Here is a 27,942-nt window from a genome sequence, read left to right on the forward strand (position 1 = left end):
AATAAAACTGTTTGCTTTAACATTGAATAAATAGTTGATTCTCTGGCAAACTGTTAATCTTATAACTCAATCTTTGAAAAAACATTGTTAATGGTCTGGAGCCAACTTATATCACCTCATTTTTTTGCCAGATTTTGAATCCTGTGTTGCCTTGCTATAGTGACTGCTTTCCTTGTCTTCTGGAGGTTGGAAGGTTGATTTGTATATTTTGGTTCCTTTCTGATATCACATCTGCAGGTGTCAGGAGTTGTATTTTTCCTGAATGGCTGAATATAAGTTAAGATAATTCACTTTGTGTAATGGAGGTGGCATTAAATAAAAGATTTTTGTTTCACTTTATGTGCTGATCCTTAGCTTGTGACTTTTTAAAATTATGTACAAATGTACTCATTTCATTTTTCTTATGGAATCTTTTTAAAAATTTCATTTCAGATCTATTGATAAACTGAAGTCTATTTATATTATTTATATAGAAAATTTTTTTCCTAGAGGTTTCTCTGTTCTTTAAAACAGTGATAAGCTTGATGAGAGGCATGGAGAATTATTACTAACAGCTTTCCCTTTAGAAAGCAGTTTTCCCTTTCCTTGTGCCAGGGAGATGACTTCAGTGAGTGGTGAAACAATGTCATTTCAAGAGGTTTATGCCAGAGATTCAAGGGTACTTCATGTAGAGCTTTGCTTCCTCTCAACTTAGAACATGATATTATCACAATGCCAGAAATATGTAATCTATAATGAAAAGCTTAGTAATTATTGGGTAGCTTATTTTCTGGAGAACATGATTTTGTAGAGGATTTTATGGCCAACGATGGCAAACAGAGCCTTCTGGAAAAAAATAAACTGTTCTCTCCATGGCACATTTTTGTGTTCATATAAAAGTTAATAAAGGGGAAAAGTAATGTTGTTCAGTCAGAATGTTGTTTAAACAGTAGATTGTCTAGTTGTAAGAGTTTTCTTGTGTGGATGTCACTACATTTTCTTTCAGCGTATCTTGGGATGAGTTCATCGTTCAAAAATTGATTCTTTCTTGATGCTGGCACAAGTGTAATATAAAGGTCATCCACATACCTCTGGCTAAATATCACTATATTTTTAGAGCCAATTAATATATTAACAAATGATATGTAATGGCAATTTTGAATTTAATTAAATAATCACAGGAGTTGAGAATTGTAGTTCCCTCCTGGACCCCAACTCTTGGAGAACTTGTGTGTATGTGAATCAGCATGTCGTAATTCCTGTTTCTGTGAGATGAATTAGGACAAGTAAAGAGAGCTATCTCATTTCTATATCCAAATCTTTTAAGGAAACAAAAATACATTTGGTCTTCAGAGTGGCCTAATGACATCTTGAGTCCTCTATTTATAGCCCTACTACAGACAGAATATGGGGAAATACAGTGTAAGCCTAAAGGGACTTCTCTAAAGATCCTGCTTACTCAGTGTTGCAACTGCTTACAGCTTTAGAGTAAAGCAGTAAATCAGTTTATGTGGAATTGTCTTTGTGGAAGCTAGAGCTACACAATATGAAAAGTTCTTTGAGTATACAACAAGTTTCTACCTAAATAACATCCATACCATAAGAAAGAAATGTAGGGTTTCTAGTTGTATCTGAACACATAAAGTTTGGTACTTTTATCTGTTTTTCCCTATAGTAAGTACCTGTGTGTGCAGAAAAGTGTTCAAGAGAACAGGGGTAAAATTCTCAGAAAAGCTCAGGTTAAGGATTTGATTGGCTCACAGCAGCTCCAACCTTTGTGAAATAGAGCAGGAGACTCAGAGTCTGAGAGACGTCGGGTTTGTACATGACCGCGGAATCCAGCTGTGTGGTTAGAAACGAGTCATATCACCTCTCTCAGTCTCAGTTTCTTCATCTGTAAATCTTATGAAACCCTCATAGGACCTATATCACCATGTTGTTGAGAGGCTTATTTTAGACACCCTATACAGGTACTTTCAAATCTCTCAGCCTTAACAAAGCCTTTGAATGCCCATCTTTTTTTTTCCTAAAGTTCAAAAGTAGAAAATGGTTGTTCTCAGAAGTATAACTTAAAGTCTATGTGTGTATCATGTATGGAACGTCATCAGTCTTTGGTAAATGACACAGTTACCATTTGCTAACTCTGGGGATGAGATTTTATTTTTCATGGCTATAAAAATCACATTTCTAATGAGTACATTAGCTACTTTTCCCAAAGGCAGGTTCTGTTTCTTTTATATGGTCTGGTGAGTGGCTAGTATAGTTAGTTAATACTGAGTGGTAATGGATTGTTCAGGGTGAACTAGCACCTGTGGTGTGAGGGCTTGCCAAAACTTTCTCAGGGCTACTTATCAAACTTTGGATTCAACCTGATTCACTCAGCTCTCACATGTGGCTCCAAGAAGCTGTAGCAGCCACCACACCCCACTAAAAGTATCTCAGCAAACTGGCTAAACCAGGTTGAGGGTAATCTACAGGCCTCAAACCTGTCAGTGAGTTAGGGGGATGTCTACCCCAAGCATGTGAAAACTTCCCTTGGCAGAATGGGCAGATGAGAACAGTTTGTTCCAACAGCCACAAAGGCAGCTGAAGCGGGCTCTGTGGAGCCCTTGGAGCTTGGTCAGATATTGAAGATGCCAAGGTCATCCACCGCATCCTGACTTTTGTTTTGCCACTAACTCTGGAAGAGAGAGTGAGGCTGATGACTTTGTGTAACTCTGCCTCATTTAAATCCAGTTCACCCTCAAGTTAAGACGTGATGTTAGTGGTACTCTTCGAAAATGAAGGAAGAACAACATCAAGTGATAATAAATATAAGCCCTGTTTCTACTATAATGGTTGCCCCCCAGAACTATGCCCTTATGTTTAAATTCATTTCAGTAAGCTATATTACAAAAACTACTACACAGCTAGCATTGGATTAAAAAGAAGTAGGGGACATGGACCTCTCTCCTCAAGGATCTTCCACTCAAGTTGGAGAGCCAATACTTATGGAGAATCAAATACAATGGAGAATAATACAAGAAAGGCAAAAGAATATAATCGAGTCCCAGCATACTAGCAATTGTGTATTCAAGCAATATTGTCTGCAGGCTACATCTAAAAAGCCAGCTAGTCCAGCCCCACCCCACCTCTATTTTGCTAAGTACAAATGGAAGTCCCCTAGAGATAACATGACTAGCTCAGGGTCACACAGCTAGTCAGTGGCATAAAGAGTGCCCTTTTCCTGCTCTATCACTTTGCCTATTGTAGATGTTCTGAGGGAGAAACGAGCTGCTTATTTTATGTTGGGCTGTGTTATGCTGGTGATCTGTAAATGAGCATCTAGGAACATTAGAAACAGATGCTAGCCAAAGCTTCATTCAGATCTTTCTTGACATCTTCTGGAATGTGTTGTTTCGTGTGGGGGAGGGAGCCTACATCTTGAAGTCAGCAAAAACTTGGTTTTGTATGAAAGTTAAATGCATGTTTAGCAGTTCTCAAAACAAAATTTTAAGTCAGCCTCAACATAACTGATTCTGAACAGATTTTTGTTACAAGCGATTTTGTTTCATCATGTTATCATTCAGTTCTGTTAGCCTACCCTGAGGCTCCAGGGCAGCAGCCGCTGGTGCCTGACGCTTGACTCGGTTGCCATTTTCTGCCTGACTGAGAGGATCTTCTTGCTGAATAATTGCTTTCTGCAGGTTTCTGAAGGCAGTATTTAACAACTGAAATGGTTTTACCATAGGCTGGAATCTCTGAGTTAGGATGTCCCTTCTGGGGGTGGGGGGGTGAAGCTAGAACCATGAAGTACAGAACGTCTGGTCACATTGTAGATGGCACAGGAGTGCGCAGGGAAAGAGTCATGTACTCGAAGTTTTAAGTTTCAGCGAAACAATTAGCAAACAGTAGAGAGAGTCATTCAAGGTTTATGCTGCAAGCAAGCCAGAGCCTTTATTCAATTATTGGAATTTCTCACTGCTCATTTGGTTAATGGTTTCTTATGAAGTTGTGGCTTGCATCGTGATGATTTTAATTATGATTATACCGCAGGTAAACTTGAGATGAGTCATAAGCCTACTTTAAGAATTTTCTGATGCATACCAAATGATAAAAATTTAAGTCCCAAGTTTGGCTCATCGTGCTTTTGTAGTCTGTTTACTTTAAGATAGGATTCAGTGGCTGTGTATAACTATTCTGGAAAGCAGTTTAGAATTGTGCAAATAAAGTCACTAATTTGTCCACACCCTTTGACCCATAGATTCAACTCCTACATCCCAATACAGTCACTGACAAAAAGAAAGGGTTCATATACACTAAAATGTTTAAAGTACTTTCTTTAGTAGCAAAGAACCAGAAACAAAATAGATGCTCATTGATTGGGGAATGGGTAAAAAAAAAAATTGTACTTGAATGTAAGAGAATATTACTGTACTGTAGGAAACAATGAGCATGATAAATACAAAGAAATGGGAAAATGTCAACAAAGCAATGCAAAGTAAAATAAACAGATCCAGGAAAACAATATACACAGATGCTACAGCAATATACATGGGAAGAGCAACCAACAACAATAAAAATGAATTTTGCAAAATTAGCAATTGCAAATTTGACCCCAAAGAAGAGATATGAGAAGATATCTTTCCCTACTGCTTTGCAGGGGTGGGTAGGAGGTAGAGAGATCAGGGGGTGGTACATTGCATATAACATCTTATTTTGTTGCTGTATTAATCAGTTTTGCTGAATTTTTTTCACTTCTTCCTCTTTATTTTTTTTTAAATTTCTTTGCACTTAAGGAATGGCTTTCTTAGAAGTTGGGGGTAGGAGGAAGGAGGAAAAACTAGGTGATATAAAAAATGTCAATAAAAGTCCTTAGGTTGAGATGTAAGCTCATCTTGGAAATACTGCCTTCTGAGTTTCTAGAGGTTGTTCTCTATGCCACCTAAAAGTGCTTCTGATCATAGGTCTTATAGCTGGAAAAGACTTTGGGAATCATGAAAGCCCCTTGAAGGCAGGGACTGTTTCTTGTTTTTGAATCCACAGGGTCTGATAGTACTTTGTGAATAAATAGTAGGCACTTAATAAACCATTTAAGTTGAATGGTTCTGCCCTCTTATTTTGCAAATGAGGAAATTGAAATACAAAGAACTAAACGAGTCAGCCAAAATCACACAAATATTATGTGGTATCACAAAGATTTGAATGCAGATTTTGAATTCAAATCAGTTCTCTTCACCTCACCACGTTCCTTTCCCTCTACGTCTTCCTACCTCTCTGCCCTTCCACAGCACACATGTGGTTCTCACTTTCAGGGACCTTACACTCTCAAATAATAATAGTTTACAGTTGCACAACTGTGCACTTGCCCCACAGCAGCCCTATAAGCTTGGTAGTGCAAATGTTATCCCCATTTTCAGATGAGAAAGCGAAGACTCTTGGAGGCCAAATGATGTGGCCAAGATAATGTGGAGAGTAGAATCTCACTTTGACCTCAGAGCTTTTGACCCTGTGCCATGCTCTTTCTTGATATCATTTAAATGTCAATTGAATGATTGGAAATAAAGCTCTATTTTGCAAGTGTAGAGCAGCAAAGAGTTAACCAGTTATTTAAGAATTAAATCGAACATAATTGAACACAAAAAAGAATTATATAGGTCCTCTAGATCTTTTTTTGAAGATTTCATAAATCACTTATGTCTTCCTACTTGGTAAATATCAGAGTATTCTGAAATAGTTAAAATCCAATTGGGAATGCACATGGCCATTTTTTAATTAGGTGAGGAGATTAAATAATATTTTATGCTTGTGAAAATGGCAGGTGGCCAGTTAGATGACAGCCATGGATGACTGATACAGTAAACTAGGAATTTTTGTTTAGGAAGGTTATCAGAGCCTTTCTTAAAAGTTGACAAAACTAACTCATTGGGTAGAGAGAACTTTCTCTTTTTATTGTTCAGGTAATATCAAAATAAATTATTTTGTTCTTTGTAATAAAATACCCAGCTCTGGCACCATTCCCTGTATGTAGGACAGTTCAGGGTCATACTGTTATATAGATTCTGCGGCACTGAATTGTTAGCAGGGCTCTGCAACTTTCCCCCTTGCAGGATTACGCATGACAAAATGGGATTCTTTTTTTTTTTCTTGCTGCCAGGCAGTTGGGGTTAAGTGACTTGCCCAGGGTCACACAGCTAGTTAAGTGTCAAGTGTCTGGTTTCAGATTGGATTTGAACTCAGGTCCTCCTGACTCCAGGGCCAGTGCTCTATCCACTGTGCCACCTAGCTGCCCCTCAAACTGGGATTCTTAAGAAAGAAGTAAGTTTTTAAAATCATATTTTTGAGTCATAGGAAGCACCCATAACTTAACACATAACATAAAAACATCTTCCTTTTCAAAAATATAGTGCATTGGAAAAAATCTCTAGATTAGGAGACTGGTTCAGATGCTTCTGTACCCCTAACTAGCTGACTCAGTGTGGACAAGTCACTTTTCTCTGACCTCCGTTTCCCCATCTGTAAAACAAAGGTGCTGAACAAAATGATCTTCTTGGTAGACTTCTTGCAGACCTAACATTTTATGAGTCTATAGGGAGAGGGATTGAAACTGTACTTTAATTCTATAAGGAACTCCCAGGTGAAGAACCTCTATCTACAAATGCAGGTCAGCACCTTCTCTGCAATTTATTATTTTAAAGAGCTTTCTAAGATAACCCTTTGACTCTCCTTAACTGAGAAGTTAAGTGACTTGCCCAGGGTCACAGAGCCAATATGTGTCAGAGGCACAATTCAGTCTATAATGACTTTTTAAATAAATAAATAAATGTTGGGAAAGAGTCACACTTCTCTGGTCCGTGAAATCAGTGGTGCTTTCATTAACATAGATTAATTATAGTAAAGCCCTCTGCACTACAATTGTAGAGGTTGCATTGATGTTTCTGTCAAAAACAAACAAACAAAAAACTAATTTCAGAAGGTTATCATTTGAGAGAAATATGTGTAAAAGGGATTGTTTCTATGTCTTTAGATTTTTTTTTTTGAAAATCTCTTTGGCACTTAAAAATTATAAGGTAGGGATGGGGGAAGCATTGGTTAGCAGCATGTTATGCTCTTCCAAACTATTAGATCAGTGGCTCTCATCCTGGGGTTTGTGGATGTGTTTTGTTTTGTTTTTGAAAACTGTATTTGAAAAACCTTATTACCAAAAAATAAGCAAGAGAATATTAATAACTACTGACCCTGTGCCTATTTTGTAAAATACTTTTTATGCATCTCGATATAAACCCCTATCAAAAAACTAGCATTTGTCTTTTTTTATAATTGTATTTGAAGATGATTGGTTTCTTCTGTAATCCTATGTATTTTATTTGATGCATTTAAAAGAGCTTTTTTTTTTCTGAGAAGGGGATCCATAGGCTTTACAAGTTGACAGTGGCATTTATAATTGAGGGCATTAAGTGTAAGTGTATGAAACTTGGGCCACAGTAGCTCATCAGATTTCATTTATGTTGAGATAACTAGGACAGTAGTCCAACCAGGAGAGGATGGACCTGTGACTCACCATAGAGTTAAGTGTTGTTTTTCAAGTTATTTCAGTTGTCTTTACCAAATTGACAGTTTATCAGTGTCACTGTAGAATTAAGCTACTAGACCTTTAGCTAAGTATAAGCCATCTTAATTGTATCTAGTGCCACCCATCCACTTCTAATCTATTTTCATATCCTGGTAATAGCTGAATTGTTTTTCACCGTATATTTGGTGAAGAGACAGTTTTAATAACCTGGCACTTCTCATAACAGAGATTATTTTTCAGTGTCTGAGAGTATTGGAATCCGTCATCTCAGACACATGTTGTAAATATCCTCCAGTGTTACGTGACTAAAGTAATCTTGAGCTACTAAAACCTGAAATTTGGAGAGAATGGGTCTTGTAGCAGTGAAGAATAATCACCAAAGGGTAGCAAGAAGAGGAGCTCACATTTGCCTAGGGCTGTTAGAAGCGTCCAAGGGCTTTCCTCACAACAGCCTTACCGATTATTATTAGGTCTATTTTATAAATGAGAGAACCAAAGCTCATAAAGGTGAAATGACTTGGTCACCTCTTATTGCTTAACTGGCAAATCTGTTTGGCCTTTTCCCAGGCCTTATTTTTCTTTGCAGCCTCTGATGCTGTTGATCAGCATCCTCCCCTCTCCTTTTGCTTATCACTGCTATCTGGTTCTCCTCCTGCCTGTCCAGCCGCTCCTTCTCAATCTCCTTTGCTGGATCTTCATACATATAACTTCTGTTAACCATGGGTGTCCCCTAAGGCTCTGTCTTGCATCCTCTTCTGTTTTTTCACTATACTTGTTCACTTGGTGATCTCATCTGCTGTCATGGCTGTGTTCAATTATCATCTCTCTGCAGATGATTGCCAGATATAGCCTCATACCAACTGCCTTTTATACATCTCAAGTCAAACACTTTCAAGATAGAACTTATTATCTTTTCCCCCAATTCCTCCTCTCTCCCAAATTTCCCTATCACTTCCTGCAAAGGCCACCACATCCTCCTACAGTATCTCATGCTCAAAACCTTGTTGTTGTCTTCTGCTCCTCAATCAGACTCACTCCACATGTCTAATCCATTGACAAAATCTTATCATTTCTACCTTTGTAACTTCTCCCGTATATGTTCCTTTTTCTCCACTCACACAGATGCTACCCTAGTTCGCGCCTTCATCAGCTCTTGTCTGGACCATAGCAATAGCCTCCAAATTGGTGTCTCTGTATCATTTCTCCCTTCTCCAGTCTGTCCTGCACCCAACTGCCAAAGTGATTTTTCTGGAAGTATTGGTTTGTTTCTCTTTCTTCTCTCTCTCTCACTCATTCACAAACACACACACACACACACACACACACACACACCACACCCCTCCAGTGGCTCCCTGTTACGTCTAGGATCAAATATAAATTCCACTGTCAACTACGTGATGCAGTGGATACAGCACTGGGCCTGGAGTCAGGAAGATTCATCTTCATGAGTTCAAATCTGGCTTCAGACACTTACCAGCATTGTGATCCTGGGCAAGTCACTTAACCTTGTTTGCCTCAGTTTCCTCATCAATAACTTGAGCTGGAGAAAGAAATAGCAAACCACTCCAGCATCTTTGCCAAGAGAACCCCTAATGGGGTCACAAAGAATTGGATATGATTGAAACAAAGGAACAATGACACAACCTGACCCCTTCTACCTTTCCAGTCTTATACTTTATTCCTTTTCATGAACTCTACAAGCCAGATATACCACCTTACTTGCCATTCCTTGCACATGACGCTTTATTTATTGTCTTTGTGCCTTTTATATTTGCTGTCTCCCATGCCTGGAATGCTTTCCTTCCTCCCCTTGGCCTCTTAGCTTTTCTACCTTCCTTCAAAAACCCATCTCAGATCCCACCTTCTTCAAGTCTTCCCCAGCCTCCACCCCAGCTGCTGGTCTACTGCTTACTTCACCTCATGCATAAGGTGGGACCCTTCATGATATTGGTAGCAGAGGTGATCATAATATTGTAAAGTGGTCCTTCCTTTCTCCTCCTCTCATTGTGGTTCTCAGAGATTATCTAAAATAAGGTTTTTGGCTTCTCCACATGTAATGGATCTCCAGTGCTACATGGCCCTTCAGCTTAGCTCTGCCCTGCATCCCTAAGCTCATCCTTAAAACGGATGTCTTCAATTCCAGGGTAAACTTGAGTAAAAGACTATGGATGGATAAATACAAAGTCAACACTACTGGGGACAAAACATTGTGTAACCATTGGCATCACAGTGAAATGGCCTTGTTGATCTTTTAAAATTTCAATTTAGTCCCTCTATCAACAGATCTGTATACACTTGCAACATTCTTCCTCTTCCAGTGCATGGGCAGATTTCTGCTTTTCATATCAGCAGCTATAATCATTTGGCAGTTGCAATCTATTCTAACCCTTTCTTTGACCTGTAACTATTGGAGAACTGTTAACACTATGAGAGTATATGGAAATCCTGGTGATAAAATAAACAGAAACCTTATTTTTGTAATCATTTACTGGCCCTACAGCATCCTGTGGAATTTTGACTAGAGGGTCTTAGGGTTCAAACCCAGACAGGACTTCAGAGACGATCTTGTGCAATCTTCTGTCTCCTGTTCTAAGAAAGATGAAATCATGCTCTTCTATTTTGCTGAAGTATATAGTTTAAGAAGTTAGACTGAATTAAATTGTCACATTCCACATGTACTTCTGCATAGTCCCCTGTCTTCTCTGAAAGTCTTCTTGGAGAATAAGGCAAGCACTTTCAGAACGCCAGATAAACCCTGAAAGTGTAAATCCACCTTCAAAAGTATTTGATTTAGTCTATGTAGTAGCATTTATTGAGAATCTTGGAAGAATATGCAGAAAATATAATTTTTTACTAGGATTTCTGTTCTTTTTCCATGTTACAGCTTTGAAGTGAAAATTTAGCAGGATTTAGTGTGATTTCTTCCTAAGTGCCTTAGGTAGTAGAAAATTGTATTAATTGCCATTTCATTGTGTCTGATTCCTTAAACTCCCAATTTTAAACACCAACATAATCTGATCAGTAAATTAAACGAACATTTGTCTGACCTTACTGAACCTAAGTCACCTAACCAGGATAAATAACATCCCCTAATATCAAAAGAAGTTGCAGATTTGCCTAGCAGCTCTCAGTAACTTTGAGGCATTAAGTTCGAATTAGTTATTAAGTGTCTGTCATATATTAAAAAGGCACTGAGTATACAAAGACAAAAACAAAGCAGACCCTTTTCTTTGGGGTTGGTATATGGCATATACACAAATGAACAAATAACACAAAATCATTTGAGGATGGAGAGAGGCTATCATGCGAAAGGCTTTGTGTAGGAAGAGGCTCCTGAGCTAAGCCGTGAAATCAGGAAGGAATTTTGAGGCACAGGTGAGGAGGAATTCTGTTTGAGGTATGGGGGGAGTACATGGCATAGAAGTTAGGTAATAGATGGTAGGTTGGATTCAGAGAAGGACTTGTAGGTAGGTCTGTGATGACCGGGCAATAGAGTACATGCAAGGATATCTTTTTTAAGTCTTTAAATGCAAGGCTGAAGAGTTTGCATTTTATAGCATAAATAAAAGAATCATTGAAGATTTTTTGAAAATGCTTATGAACATACTTTGAATTCTCAGCTTTGTTGACATATAATTGTATACAGTAGTTTTTGAAAATTCCATCTCCTCTGTTTTGAATCCACCTTGTTTTTTGGTCATTCCATTTTCCTCTTCCTTTAGCTAAAGGTTTATCCTTTTTGTATGTCTTTCTAAAAAAAAATACCTAGCATCTCGTGGTTTTATCAGTTCTATGATCTGTTTAATTTTGTTTCTCTATTTGCCTTCTATTTTTTTATGTCTTTTCTTTTGTACCTCTGGTAGAGTTGCTAATTTGTTTTCCAGTCTCTTTTTTCAGCAAACAAAGATGATTTATTATGTATGTGCTACACTCAGCCACAAAGAAAGAAAATCAGTTTAGAATATCAAGAGACTCCATGGCACATAACTGAGTGATTGATTTCAGGCATATAGACCTTCCATTAAAAATGGAATGTCCTATATTTAAAAGATGATAGAGATCTATATCTGGTGGCATAAATAAGAATATGGGATCACGTAGGAGAATTGGTACAGACATAAATAGGGTAACATTTATGAAGACTTTAGCCTGGTGTGACCAGACTTCTGACTTTCCATATCTCTCCTCTTCTGGTCTCTGTGATCATCATAATCAGGGTACTTGGATATTGCCTTTTCTTGCACTTCAGTGTTGGCTCTCATGATCAAATGGAAACTTTGAAGATATAGCAAAACAGCAAAATCAAGCTAGGAGCAAGTGAAAAATGCCAAGCCTGTATGGTAGAAAATTGTAACCCTTAGCTGAAATTGGGCAGAGGAAATAAGAATATATAGAAAACAACTTGTTGTTACTATGAACATCATTCCTAAATCAGATGTCTGTGTACTTCAGGCATCTCAGTTTTTACAAAGATCAGAATCCATATGCCACTTGAGGAAAAGATAAGAAAAAGAAGAAAAAAGAATATGGCAGGTAATTGAAGCAACTCAATCCTGATCTGTTCACTGAAGTTATTGATAATGAAAAACAGATAGTGGGTGGAAGAAAGGACACAGACATGGATTATCATAATATTATAGATACCTGTAAATGGTATAAATCAATTGCCATAACAATGAAGAGCCTAAAACACCTTAATCAGTAAATGTATAACTTAATTAGCAAGTGGAGAAAGGCAGCATCCAAAGCCAACATGAATTTAAAATATAGATGTGTTAGTAAAATCATATAAAGAAGCAGAGCGGAAGATTAGGAGCAATATCATCTCAAAAAACAAATAAGTGAGAGGGGATAAAACCAATTTAAAGAAATCTTGGTGAGAGGCTCAACTAAGTCATCCCAGGGGCATTTAAGTATGCAATGGAAGGAAGACAATAAACAGGAAAAATGGAAAAGATCAGTGAAGATTGCCTTTTATAATAAATTATTTTCATCACCAAGGACAGTAGTGTCCTTTCTTAACATCATTTTTATCTATTTTTATAGAAGAGGTAGAAGTGGCACTAAAAGAAACAAAACTCAGAAAAACAGCCGCAGTAGACCAAATGTACATACAGAAGAATCATGCTGAAAGTGATGCAAATTTTAGAGTGCTCTAAGTGATCACAAGCTATCTGAAGGAGGGCAATATAGCAAAGGCATGGAAATTATCTCAGACCTTATTAATGCTAAATCAAAAAGGTGATTAAGAAAATATCAATACTTATATTCCTGCATTCTCATCATCAAATTTCTATGGGAATAATTACATATTAAAGGCATCCTCAATGATGGAAAGCCAGACTTTACCAAGTAACATTCCTAATGGTAGACTATATTTTTACCATCATATAATTACCTGGAAAATGTAGAGAATGCAAGAGCCCAGTGTGTTTATTATTTATTAATTTTTTTAATGCGTTTGATTTGGAAGAATAAAAACGCTACCATAAGAGCTTTCTTCCAGGGCAGCTAGGTGGCACAGCAGCACTGGCTGTGGAGTCAGGAGGACCCGAGTTCAAATTTGACCTCAGACTCTTGACACTTACTGGCTATGTGACCCAGGACAAGTCACTTAATCCTGATTGCCTCCCCCCCCAAAAAAAAAAAACCAACAACAACTTTCTTCCAACAAAGTGCTTCAACCCTGTGCATTATAATCATTAAGTATTTCTTTAAAAAGGATAACAGAAATAAATTTGTTAACTACCCTTTAATTATAAAATGCAAGGAAGGAGGATGTTTGTTGGCCCATGGTGTTCACCACTGTGATGTTGTTGGAGGTCCAACACAAAGTCTGAGTTGAAGAGGGATTTCTTGAGGATGATGGGATACTCCAGATGTTCCTGTGTGTGGATGACACTGTGCTGGTTGTATCAATTCTGAAATATTGCAAAGATTCATTCAAAGAATATACTTTTATGGAGATTGTCTTTTGATCTCCTGTCTCTGGTCACACTTGTCTTCTGCTGTTCATTTCTTCTCAGTTAACTTTTATTTACCATTAGCAATTATTTCACTTATTTTTCTTATTTTGCCTACTGTCAACATGCTTCATGCCACCAATACTTTCCCTTCCATAAACCCAGCCCATTGTGCCTTTCTACCAGCCACTGTTGAATGTTCTATTATCTCATACCACCAGATTTGGATGAGATCTGTGACCTTCCAGGGGTGAGAGTGGAAGCTGCCAAAAACTGCTGTGATGGCTTTTCACATTCCCACTTTTGTGAATTCCACCCTTCTCTATAAGGTAATTTCCTTCCATTCCCAGGCTGACCTAGGGGACCTATTTAGGAAGACATTTACTCAAAAGTTCCCCAAGGTAATTATTAGGAAATAAGGAAGAGAGGCTTTGAGAAACCTTTGCAGTTAGGTCTTATTCTTGCTGGCTTCCTCTTTCTTCTCCTGCAGTACTAAATAGTTACAACCAACACTGCACTTCTTGCACAATCTTGTCATTTTTCTTCTTCATATAATTACCGATTTTTGCTGCATTTAGGGTTCTTTGTTTATGTGATTTAATGGAAGAACTATCTCCTAAATTAGGTTTCATTTTGCCATGTTTTCAGGATTCCCTACAGCAGATTTTTTAAGAGACAGACTATTCAGGATTAAGAGATCATTTAGGGAGTTCTAGAAATAGTTCAATTAAGAATAATGAAGGTCTGAACTACAAAAGTGTAGCCTTATTAATCAAAAAGAGAACCCAGATATGAGACATGTTGTTGAAGCTTAGAGGAAGGAATCTATGCTTAATTGTGGGTCAAATTAGTTCAACTCGTAGAGTATGATTCAAATAGTGGAAAGGCCTATCAAAACTAGGATGAAATCTTAGGGTATTTTAAAAAAATCTTTCACTACTTTCAAATATAGACAATATGTGTTTTTTGACAAAATACATTCCTGGGATCCTACAGAGTGAATTGACTTAAAGTAGATCATAGTTTCCCATAGGAACAATGTTATAATTGGAGGTTTTACTTTTCAACAAAGACTCATATCAAAAACATAATAGATATAAACAGTAATATTTCATGAAAGCCAACCTGCAATTATAAGCCTTTATTTAAATTAGTAAACTTGAGTTGAAAGTAATGTTAGAAATCATACAATTTAACCCTGTCATTTTATAACTAGGAAACTCCCAGAGAGGTTCTGATTTGTCCAAGGCTATACAACTAATTACTGACTTATTCAGGATTAGAACCCAGGTCTCAGAATTCCTTGTCCAGTGTTCCTCCTGCTGTACCACATTCTCTTTCTCTTTTAAAAGTTTGATAAAATTTTGTTGTTTTTTCATTATTTCAATCATTTCTAACTCTTCATGACCCCATTTGGGATTTCCTTGGCAAAGATACTAGAGTGGTTTGCCATTTCCTTCTCCAGAACATTTTACAGATAAAAAATTTGAAGCAAACAGGGCTAAGTAATGTGTCCGGGGGTCATACAGCTAGTAAGTGTCTGAGGCCAGATTTGAATTCAGGAAGATGAGTCTTCCTGACTCCAGGCACAGTACTCTGTCCACTCTGCCATGTAGCTGCCCTCTCAATAAAATTAGGGTATATGTATATATGTCCATTTGATTATGAAAAAGGTCCCAATATCCCAGTCTTCTGGGGACAAGATCAATTTTAATAGCTGGGCCAGATTCAAGCTGGTAATTTAGGTACAAGAATGGAATTACATGAAACACTTATAATCCATCTAATAGTTAGCAAAATGGAGTTTACTTAGCCACTGTAGGGAAAGTATGTTCATCCAGATTATAACATTGACTCAGGTGAGCACAGCTTCCCAATCAGTCTTGTTTGTTCTGCTGGTCTACATTGAATCCTCAGGTGGAGGCCAAAGGGCAGTTCCTCATGTCTTGACTGCTTTGTACACAAGCAACCAGGAAGCTACATCAGTAGTATGAGCCTTAGTCCCATAAATGAATCACATCTCTAGGACAGTTACATGCCTATTAAGTAAAACCTCGTGCAACTTGCATAGGGCAAGGGGGATGGAGAGGGGCAATGTTAGGATACAACTCCCATCAAATCTATAAAATATAAATGTGAATATATTTTAATACTTCCTTGGATAGAGGACCTCATCACTATTTAGATTTTCTTCCACCAGTATAAATCATATTCCATGTATGCCTTCTCATCCATTTTCTCCCCTAAATCTTCCCCAGAGAATCTAACCAATATTCTATAAGGTATGTGTATATTACATAAAATAATTATCATATAATAAATATGACCTTTCTAAAGCAGTTATGCCAGTTTAAGTCAATATCCACTAAACATTTAATTACTAGTTATTGTGTTTGTCTCCTTAGAATTTAGATGGAATTTATTGTCCCCTGAGTTATCACAACTTTCTCACTTATGTTCAGCCTCTCCTGGTTGCTTCCCTACAGCCTACAAACATGCATACGTGTCCTCCATCTATCTCTTCTAGCCCTCGCCCTCATCTCTTATCTTTTCTATCTTTTTGTTTTGGAGGGGCTAAACTCCTTGAGAAGGTCATCTAATAGGTACCTCCATCCACTTTCTTTCCTCTCCTCTCTTCTTAATTCTCTGCAGCCTGGCTTCCAGTCTTATCATTGAACTGAAACTGCTTTCTCCAAAATTACTAATGACCTCTTAGTTGCCAAATCTAATGGCTTTTTCTGTATCCTCATCCTTCTTGACCTCTCTCTGCAGCCTTTGACACTTGTGATCACTTCTTCTCTCCAAATTTGTGTGCTTCTCTTCCTTCCTATCCTACTGCTCCTTCTTAGTCAATCTCTTTTGCTGGATCTTCATCCAGGTCAAGTCCACTAGCCACAAGTGTTCCCCAGTGCTCTTTCCTGGGCCCTATTCTTTTCTCCCTCTCTACTTCATTTCATAATCTCATCAGCTCCCACAGATTCAATTATCATCGCTATGCTGATGATTCTCAAATCTCCTTATCAAGCCCTAACCACTCTATTGGTCTTGCATCTCCAACTGCCCATCTGACATCTCAAACTGGATGTCCAGTAGATATCTTCATCTCAACATATCCAAAACTGAACTCACTAGCTTTCTCCCAAAACACACCCCACTTCCAACTTCCCTATTATTGTTAAAGGCACCACCATCCTCCCAGTCATCCAGGCTCAAAACCCTAGGTGTCGTCCTCTGCTCCTCCTGTATCCAATGAACATTCCCAGACCTGTCACTTTTACCTTTATAACATCTATCAGATATGCCCCCTTCTCTCTTGTAATACCGCCACCATCCTGGTGCAGGCCCTCATTGCCTCACACTTATGGAGACCAACCAGAAACATGTCTCCTGTCACTCAAGTCCAGCCTCAACTCAACCACCAAAGGGGATATTCCTGAAATGAAGTTCGTTCTCTCTCTCTCTCTCTCTCTCTCTCTCTCTCTCTCTCTCACACACACACACACACACACACACACACACATTCTCTCTCCACCTACTTAATAAACTATAGCTGTTTCCCTTTTACCTCTAGGATCCAAAATTAAAAAATTCCTGTTTGATATTCAAAGCCCTTTGCAAATTGTCCCCTTCCTATGGCCCAGGGGATAGAGCACTGGTCCTGGAGTCAGGAAGACCTGAATTCAAATCCAATCTCAGGCCCTTAGTAGCTGTGTGACCCTGGCCAAGTTACTTCATCTCTATTTGCCTCAGTTTCCTTTACTGTAAAATGGGGACAGTAACAACTACCTCCCAGAGTTGTTGTGAGGTTCAAATGAGATAATAATTATAAAGTACTTCTTAGCACATTGCCTAGCATATAGTAGACACTATAAAACTGGGTATTCCCTTTCCCCTACTACCTCTTCTTAACACCTTGTTGACACTGGCCCCTTTGTTATTCCTTGAACAAAACACTCCATCTCATGACTCTAGGCATTTTTACTGGCTGCCCCCATGATTGGAGTGCTCTCACTCTTTCATCTCTACCTCTTGGCTTCCTTCAAATCCCAGCTAAAATCCACCTTCTACAAGAAGCCTTTCCTAATCCCCTTTCATTCTATAGAGAGCCTTCCCTCTATTGATTATCCGCAATTTATTCTGTAGATAGATTTTTGTACACAGTTGTTTGCATATTGTTCCCTCCATTAAAACTGCAAGGTCCTTGAGAGTAGAAACTGTCTTTTGTCTTTCTCTGTATCTCCAAGAATAGAGTACAGTAAGACTTAATAAATGGTGCTTAATAAATGTTTATTGACTGACTGACCTATATTTCTTTTTAACACTAGGATGACCAGATATGTCAGTTGATGCAAGTTTGGTTTTTTAACTTTGAAATAAAATTTTCTGTCCTGCTATCTCTATTTTCTGTGCTCTGTGGATTTAGAAAATGCACCATATCAATTGTCATAGCTTGGTCCTTTGAGGTATTCTTAAATTCCAGTACTTCTACTGTTTAAAAAATAAACTGTTTTTTATCTGAATAACTTTTCCTATAACTAGAAAAGGCCATTGTCCTATTGACACTTGAGTAGACTCAAATTTAGGACCATTCTTTTTAAAAAAATAGCTGTAATAGTATCTAAATATCAGAAGCCCCAACTAAGGACTTATTGTGCAAATCCAGTGAGCAGGAACTTCTTGAATCTAGTCTTCTTGTTCATCTTATCTCTGTTCTTCCAATCCTCAACTAATATTAAGGTCATCCATGAAAGGGAACAGAAGCCACAAAAGGGCAACTCCAAAATTATATGTGGAAGTTAGGGGAGGAAGACCAGGCAAAGTCTTTCACCTTAGTGATATTATTATCATCTTGGTGAATATATATCAGCCTCAGCTCTTGAACATCAGCTGGCAGAATTATCCCATTTATTATCACCTCTTGCCTTCTACTGACTCCATGATTTGCCACCTCTATGAATCTCTGCTACAGACACTCACAAATCAGTGAGTAAACCCATTGGGATTTGAAGTGTTGGTAGCAGTGAACCAAGTGGTAAAAAGTCAAAGCCTTAAAAATTGAGGGCTACCTGTTCCTAAGGGACTTGTTGAAATGGAGAGAATCATTTTTAAAATGTTTTATTAATGCTTTGTTTATACCATCATCATTTTACAGTAGTGGTTGCCCTGCCTCTCCCATCACCAATATTTCCCCCCTCTATAATAAATAAAGACAATTTGGCAGAATCAGCCAACAAAATATACTTTGAAATAAATACTTCAGTGTTGACAAAAGTATTAGATGAAAAGCTGAGCTTGCCTTCTCATTCATTAATGTTAATATTTTCATAGCCCTTCTTAACCTCCCAATTTGGCTTATACATTTAATTGCAGTTCTAATTAACTTCTATGTCCATCCAAGCATGTCTGTACCACCACCATTTTCGAATCTTCCTTTTAGCTTGGGTTGTACTCTTCTGTAGCTGACTTAACTAGGGAGTTGGGCTGGCCACCTGGTTGAGCATATCTAAAACATTTTCAACAGAGTTTTTAGACATTTCTTTGTTTCTTTTGCTACCTTCTGGGTGTTTTTTTAATTTTCACATTAGTCATGTTGTAAAGAAGAATTAGAACCAATAAGAGGAACCACAAGAGAAAAGAAACAAAACAAAAGAGAAGAAAAAGAAAGAGCAAATAGTGTGCTTCGATCTGTATTCATACTCCATAGTTCTTTCTCTGGATGTGGATAGCATTTTCCATCATGTGACTTTTGGAGATGTCTTAAATCCTTGCTTAGCTGAGAAGAGCTAAGTCTATCAAAGTTAGGAGACATCATTTCTTGAAGTGGGGGAATGCATATATGCATATAGGCATATTGCATTTGTACATATATCTGTATGTATGTTTTTTTTTTCAAATGGCAGTCTTGTAAGAGAAGGTGACTTCCTCTCACCCACTTTCGCATGTATTTTTTACCCTGCTATTGTTAGTAATAAATGTTAATTCAACATGTACCAGAAGAGGGGGAAGCTGCTTATGGCTAATTCATGAAAAAATCTACTCTAAGAAGAAATTCACAGGCTGAAATGACCATTTATGGAGCTGGTTTTATTTCCTTTACTTTGTAGGTAGCATCAATAGAATCCTAATTAGCATCTGTACTTAATTCTTGTTTGAGTTATATCACTTGGAACAATTCCTGAAAGAAAAAAAATTATAGAATTAGAGCCGTAAAGGCCCTCTTGAGGTCATCTGCGCCAAGCCTCTGGACAAGACTATACCTAAATCCTACAGTAGATGCATAGGCTCTCTCTACTGACCTGTAATTTCTGGGCATGCCCTGTGAGGAGCTCTCAACCACTGTAAATTGCCTCCTATTATGGAACTTTACATTCAATGCTTGGTACTGTTATTAAGTGACTTGTCCAGCCAGAAAAAAATGACTTCACTCAGTATGTGTCAGGGACAGGGCTTGCACCAAGGTCAACCTGACTCTGAAGCCAGCTCTCTCCTCACTCTGCCATGCTGCCCCTTTGATTAAGTATCTATCTATTCTTAATTTTAAGTATCTGTAAGGAAGCTTTCTAGAAATTCACATCAGTGTCTACAACTCTGCAATTTTAGCATGACAGTAGCAATATATGACCTTGGATTTATATAACTGTATTCTCCATAAGAACCTAAAGTACTTTAGTATCTTTCTAACATCCCTGCGAAGTAGAAAAGTGAGGTAGTGGTGTTCTCTTTTTAGAGATTGAGAAAATAAGACAGCTGATTTAAGTGTGCTTTCTCAGGTCTCAGAGTTTGATAATAGCAGAGAAAATTCAGGCTACTAACCTTCTATTCCACTTGAACATGTTTCCTTATAAACCTGTCTGCTCATGTTCTGTCCTTATTGAAGAGAGATAGCAGCTGGTATCCATCTGTACTGTTAAATAAACCTTTTATATATGTTTTGCAATGCATTGCAGATAAAGAGAAGCATGAAGGCTTATATGGATGGGTACAGAGAAAGAAGGAAAGAAGCTATAGATGAAGCTGAAAGAAGTTTTATTTTTGAAGCTAAGGAAGATGAGAATTGAGGGAAATAAGGAACAGTGTTAGTCAAGTAGATGATGAAAAGAACCTCAACACTGATGAATAATTTGATGCAGAAAGTCAGCAGTGAAAGGATTTGAGAAGGCAAGTGACATAGTTAAATAAAAGGTTAGAAGGATGCTTTGAATAGTGAGGTTTTAAAGTGAAGGTAAAAGAGACTGGTTGTAGGGGCCAGTAGCCTAGACATGAGATCATCAAAAACATGGTGAGAGTAGAGTGCCCAGTATTAGAGGTGATGTAGAGAAAGAAACTGAGGTATTTTACCATGCCCGAAATGTGAGAATGATCAGTCAAAACACTGAGAATAGTTATGAGAGATAGGGACAGCAGTGGTCCTTTAAGAATGATGTTTGGTATTTTGTAAAGTAACAGGATGTTGGATCGAAGTGGTCATAAAGGTCATTTCATGCAGCTTCCCCACCCAGGGCAGGAATGCTCCCTGTAACATTTAAGATCAAAGCATCTTTTATAATAATACTGAAAGTCCTTTTTATGCCCAGATCCAAGTCACCAAGGTCAATTTTATCTGTCATTGGGTCAATAAAGGCTATTACATTTTTCTGAAACAAACTGTGTGTCTAAACTCACTGACAATTGTTATAAGTTATTTTGCCTTTGGAGTGAGTTGAAATAAGGATTTCATGATTCTGTCTAAAATCTTTCCTGATATTGAAAGGTGATAACCTGTAAACATGTATCAGGTCAGATCTGTACTGTGCTGAATTCAATGCATATTTTCAAGGAGGATCTAGGAAATATTGAAAACAAAATCAGAGAAAGTTCATACTTCTATATACAGTAACATGCCAATGTATTTCCAACCCAACCCTTTCATTAGGTTTTCTTTGTTCAGCAATGTCCTAATTATCCCTTTATCTTTAAGCTCTACTTTCTTTTTTCCATTGTGTCATTTTGCTTTGTGTGTTTCACATGTACAATAGACCTTATTCATATGGAGGTGGAGCTGTGATCTCAAGTGAAGCTGGTAATACAAGGAAACTTAAACACAAGTAGAAATTAAATAAATTTAACTACCAAAAAAGATACATATGAAAAGAAATTTCATCCATTTTGCTTAGCACAGCATTCTCATCACATGTTTTAGAGAGAAGTGATTTTCACTTTTCACACATCCTAGATTGATGTCGATTTTTAAGAAATTTGGCACGAGTCTTCAACATTGAGAAGCAGTGTAGTAGAGACAGAGCTGGCTTTAAAGTTACGAAGACCTAGGTTCAAGTCTTGTCTCTGATGGACAATGGTTGTGTGACCCTGGGCAAGTCACTTAACCATTCAATGTTCCAGGCAACTCTCTAAGTCTGTAAGTTACAGAAAAGGTGCTGACCTGCATTAGCAAAGGATGTTTCCTCCCTGGGAATTCCCCATACCAATGAAATCACAATTCTTGTTCATTTCTCCCATGAGTTCTTCAAGAGGGGGTCCACTCAACACGCTGGGTGTCACTTTCTAGCTATTCACATTGCATAAAGCCATTGTTTACTGACTGACATCCCCATGACACAGGCAAATACCTTTGGTGAGTACATGTCTCTGGATCATTTTATACTTCTTTTAATATTAATTATTAGAGAGTTGTCAGACAATTTCTGTGGTTACTTTATTTAGAGAATTTTGTGTAACTTTGACACATTCATGGGAATGCTTTGTTAGAAAAAACATAAAGATAAAAGCTTATTCTAGAATTCAGCTGCTTTTTATATAGTTGAAGCACAGGGGGATTTTATATTCTCTAAATCTATCAGTTGTGTGCTTGTAAACATGTTTGCTTTAGGAAGTATTTTGTGAAAGCATGCTTGTCCCTTCTCATACCTCATCAAGGTATGATTGATTCCTATGAATAGGTTCTTCATGGAAAATGTATAGAGATACATAAGAAGAATTTTATAAAGTAGGTATATGGGTCAGTAGTTACTCATCTTCTCTTGCTTCTTTGGGGGTATTAATAAGGTTTGATGGCTTTTTGTTTTTGTATTCTGAGCTTTGATAAGCCTTCCCTCTTTCAGATATCTTGACAATCAGTGCCTCTATGATATACAGTTGTCTCCCCTCCAGCACACAGCTTTCTTTTGGGTACTTGAGCTAATCTATCCACTTTCCCCATTTTCATTCTCTAATGCAGCATTTTGAGAAAGGTAGTATTAGAATCCAAATGAGATGGCTTCTTGGGATGGATGGACATATGATTTTGTTGTAGATATCTTCACCTATTTTTACTGCTCTTCATCTATTTGTTGACCTTTTGGTTTCATCTTTAAATATATTCAGGAGGATCCGACTTCATGGGTTATTTTACTAAGCTGTAAACGTGTTTCCTTCTGCTGTTTCCTGTTCTTTTAGGAGGTCATTGCTGCTTATAATCTTTCATCATCCTTCTTTGCAAGATTTTACAAATAACATTACATTCGAAATCAGCGTTGCCCTTGGTTGCCACATATCAGTGCTTAGCAAAGAGGTCAAGAATTTGCTGGTTGGGTGGTTTCTAGGCATGGCTTCCTCATTGCAGTAATTGATTTATATCATTTAAATTTTCCTAAGAAATATGCCTGCATGAGAAATCTGATTCATAAATAAATCTCACAACAGTAACCAGACATTAATCTTGTCTTTTCTATCTCCATAATACCTCTCATACACATTCACTTCTCTGCTCACACAGCCACCACCCTAGTGTAGCCTCTCACCACTCGGGCTATTTCAGTTGCCTCGTCTGTGATCTCCCTGCCTCACCTCTCCCCAGTCCGTCTTCTATACAACTGCCAAAGTGAGTTTCCCAAAACACAGGCCTGCCCATGTCACACCTCCTACCTAGTAAACTCTGGCCTTGCTATTAACTCTAGAATCAAATATAAACTCCTGTGGCAGGTATTTAAAGCTCTTTATAACCTGACCATTTATTCCCTTCATGGTCTTCTTGAAAATTGATTGATCTGAACATTCATGATAAATTACTAATGATGGCAATAGCAAACCACCAAAGGTTAGTATCATGATTACATATGAACATCAAGATGGTTATTTTGAGAGCTATGTGAAGGATCGACTGGAGAGGAAGAGACTGAAGGCAGGGAGATCACTTGGGAAGTGAGAGTCTGAACTAAGATGGTGCCTGTGTGATGTAGAGAAGGGGACGCCTTCCATGTGCTCTATAGATCATCCATACTGGTCTTATCATTCCTCACATAGGATGAGTGTTTTCACTTTGGTAGTATGTTAACAACCAAGACAGTATTAAGATCCTAGGAGCACAGATTTAGAGTTGGAAGGGCCATCAGCGGTCACAAAGTCTAACACCTTTGTTTTACAGATGAGGAAACTGAGGTCAAGAGAAGTGAATTGCTTTGGCCAAGGTTGCACAGTGGCAGAGACAGGGGGTTAAACACAGGTCCTCTGACTCCCAAATCTATTGTGCTTTTCGCCATAACACAAATGACTTTTTCATAATAAATTTTATCAGTATCTTTTCTTTTTACATCACTGACATTTCCACAATGTCCCTCCTTTGCCTCATCCCAGAAAAGTATCTGTTATAATAAGCAAGAAAAAAGGAAAGAAAAAAAATCAGCAAAAGTAATTAACAAGTCAAACAAGTCTGATGTTGTATATGCTGTAGTGTACCCATAGTCTACAATTTCTACAGATATGTTCTCGTATCTCTTCTTTGGGACTACTCACTTTTATTGTTCTGTTATTTTTTCCCATCTACATTGTTAATGGTGTGTGTATATACATACATATATGGATATATATATATATATATATCCATATATATATACATGTATATACACACACACACATCTATATGGTGTTTTCTTGGTTCTGCCCACTTCATTTTGCATCAGTTCATAGAAGTCTTTTCCTGCTTCTCTGTATTCATCATATTCATTGTTTTATACAGCAATAATACTCCTTCATTTTCATGTACCACCATTTGTTTAGCCATTCCCTAATTAATGATCATCTACTTTGTTTCCAATTCCTTGCTGCCATCCCCCCAAAAAATCTGCTATGAATATTTTGGTGTATAGGAAACCTAGCAGTGGAATCTTTAGTCAATTAGGGTGTGGAAATGTTAGCCACTCATTTCACATAATTCCCAATTGCTTTTCAGAGTAGTTGAACCAATTTGCAACTCCAGCAACATTGCATTAGTGTGAACTCTTTCTACAACCCTTCCAACATTAACTGTTCCCTTTTTCTATCATCTTTGCAGATTTGATGAGTGTAAGGTGAAACTTCAGGGATATTTGGCATGTGTTTCTTGAATTATGAGTAAATTGGAACATCTTTTCATAAGGCTGTCGATATTTTGCAGTTCTTTTGAGAACTGGTTGTTTATATCTTTTCACCACTTATCTGTTAGAAAATGATGGTCATATATTTCTCTTCTTTCTCCATATATTTTGGATATTAAGCCATTATTAGAGATGTATGATATAAAGATTTTTTTTCCAATTGACCAATTCCTTTTTTTGTCCTAATTAATTTTGTTTCTGCAAAAGCTTTTTAATTCCATGTAACTTTTATTATCACCTCTGTCTATTATTTAAGAATTCACCCTATGTTTCTAGCTGTGAAATACACATGATCCTCTCTTTTATTTGTATAGAATAAGCTTTTGTATTTAGGTCACATTTTTTTTTTAATTTATTGTAGTATATGGCATAAGATACTGCTCTAAACCTAATTTCTGCCAGAATGTTTCCATTTTCCGAGTCATTCTTGTCAATTAAGAGAGTGCTTTCCTAAGCAATTCATGTTTTAGGGTTTATCAAATCTAGGTTGTGGAGTTCAGTTATTTTTGATTTTTCCTTGTGTGTGTACTCTCTTCCAATGATTTCTTTTTATCCAGTAACAGATGGCTTAGATAATTACTACTTTATGACAGTTTGAGGTCTAGAAGTACTACTTCTACTTCATTAATACCTTTTTTATTATTTATCTTGATTTCCTAGAACGTTTGTCCTGAATGAATTTTGTTTTGTTTTTCTTAGTTCTGTAAAGTTATCACTTAAGTAGTTTGATCAGTACATAGCATTAAAGCTGTAAATTAACTTTGGTAGTTAGTAGTAGTTAACAGTAGTATTGCTGTTTTTATGATATCGACATAGTCTAGCTGTTAGCTCTGAATTTCTCTTCAGTTATTTAACTTTTTTCCTTATTTCTTTAAAGGAGCATTTGCTACCTAGGCAGTAAGTATTGAGTGAGCTTTTGTAAATTAAGCCTTGGATATTTTATGTATTTTTCACCAGTTTTGAATGTGACTTCCTTTTATATATCTCATCATCATTGTCTTTCACATAGCTAGTAATTATTTCTGTGATTATTTAGGATTTCATTATTAAGTTACCATTTATATGTATTTCTTTTGCCTGTGTGTGAAGTATTGAATACTAGTTTTATTGTGTTATGAATCTGTGAAGGATGCTCAATATTTCTTTTTTCAAATTTATCTGCAAATTCCCTGTGCCATAAAATGTGATTTCCTTTTGTGAAAGTGCCAAATAAAGCCTAGAAATATAGATATTGTCTAATAGTCCCCTTCAGAAAATGCCATAGATTGTAGCTTTTAATTCTCCAAGTTTATTCAATTCTGTATTTTCCATTTTGTTTACCTTTCTGTTAGATTTGCCCATATCTGAGAAGAATATTAAAGTCTCCTCTTGATATCATCTGTGTTACAACCTTTTTACATTTCTGTTAAATTTCTTTTATTAATTTAGATGCTATGCCATATATTTTTGATACTGATTCATTGTTTATTTTTTGAACATAATCTAATTTCCTTGTCTCTTGATACTGTGCTTATTTTTGTTTTGTTTTGATAACATTGTTACTATTCCTGTTTTTTTTTTATTTTATCATGATGCATAATAAGTTTCGTTCCAGCCTGTCATTTTGAGTCAATTGAATCTCTGTCAATTTTGAGCCTTTCCTTTTTAGATGTCTTTTTTTTTTTTGGTAAATAAGTGATAGTGGGCTGTTAGATTTGATTTTTTTCTCCATCTTTGTCTCTAGTGTTCTTTTTTTTAGTTTAGGGTTTGTTTTAATTTCCTTCCTCTTTTAACCTTAAAGTTACTAGAATTTTTATACCTTGAAGGAATAAGCTACATCAACATTATATTTTGTAATCTGTAAGTGAAAGAAAATAAGAAATAGTAGGAAGAGAAAAAATGTACATCAGTTGATTCATCGATCCTTTTAGGGATAAGAATTGCTTAAACTACTTTGATACAACCCACATGCTCTTTTTTGCCCTTTGCCCCCTACTCTCATTTGTCAACCTTTTCCTTAGTTCTAGAGCATTATTTAAATTGATTTATTTTTTTCTCTTTTATTTACTTAGTTATCTAGTCATTCCTTTCTTTTTTCCCTCCTCTCAGTGAAATGGTTAGTTCAAAATGCTCCCTCTTCTCCTTCCCTCCAATTTCTTATATTTGTTAGTTTTCCTTGTCTCTTTGAGAAATAATTTTTATTTTTTGGCTTTCAACTTGACAAAAACAAATGTGAAAGTTGCCATATAAAAAGATCGCATATAAAATCACAAACCTCCTTTTTCCTGGCATTATTTTTACCACCCCTTTTTCCCTGATGTTTCTTTACAGCGTTATGGCTATTGTATAAATGTCCTCCTGGTTTTGCTTACTTCACTTTAGGATTATTTCCTGCATGTTTTTCAGGATTCTCTGAATCCATTCCTTTTGTCATTTCATAGAGCCCAATGTATTCTATTACCTTTTTCCCTGTAATTTATTTAGCCATTTCCACAGATTGATTAGGTATCCCTTAGTTTCCAATTCTTTGCTAAAAAAAAAAAGTCACTATAAATATTTTTTGTGCATATAGGTCCTTCATATCTTTCTTTGATCTCTTTGAGGGGTATAGGCTTACTTCTATTATTACTGGGCCAAAGGGCATGCCTGTTTTATTGACTTTTTGGATATAGTTTTTCTGTACCTTTTTATTAAAAAAAATTGTTCATTTCATTAATTCTCTTCCATTACTATCCTGAAATTTTGTTTTCTAATTTGTAACCTATATCCTTGTTTATTCCTTTTTTAATCTGTCTTCCTCAGAGTTAAACCTTCTGAAGGTACTAGGCATAAGATGACTTTTCTGTTTTCTATATAATTTCCTTTAGAGATCTTTCATCTCTTTTTTAATGTTTTGCCCTATTCTTAAAAGTAATAATTCTTGAAGGAAATAATGTTGATAGAAACAATGCTTCAGGGTTGGAATTACTGTGTACCAAATCACAAAATCTGTTTCTACCCCTTATACTCTTATGATTATTCTTCTTATCCATGGACTTAAAAAGGGCACAGAAATCACTAGCATCCCTACAATAGTTTTGAC

The 27,942-nt window shown here is 36.8% G+C and overlaps 1 protein-coding gene across 1 annotated transcript in view; it reads left to right on the forward strand.

Annotated features, from left to right (window-relative positions):
- NR3C2 (nuclear receptor subfamily 3 group C member 2) overlaps positions 1-27,942 on the forward strand; it is a 390,834-nt gene that overhangs the window by 349,085 nt on the left and 13,807 nt on the right.

Source organism: Phascolarctos cinereus, unplaced genomic scaffold (genome assembly GCF_003287225.1).
Source record: "Phascolarctos cinereus isolate Bilbo 61053 unplaced genomic scaffold, phaCin_HiC Scaffold_9;HRSCAF=440, whole genome shotgun sequence".
In the NCBI taxonomy this organism is placed as follows: domain Eukaryota; kingdom Metazoa; phylum Chordata; class Mammalia; order Diprotodontia; family Phascolarctidae; genus Phascolarctos; species Phascolarctos cinereus.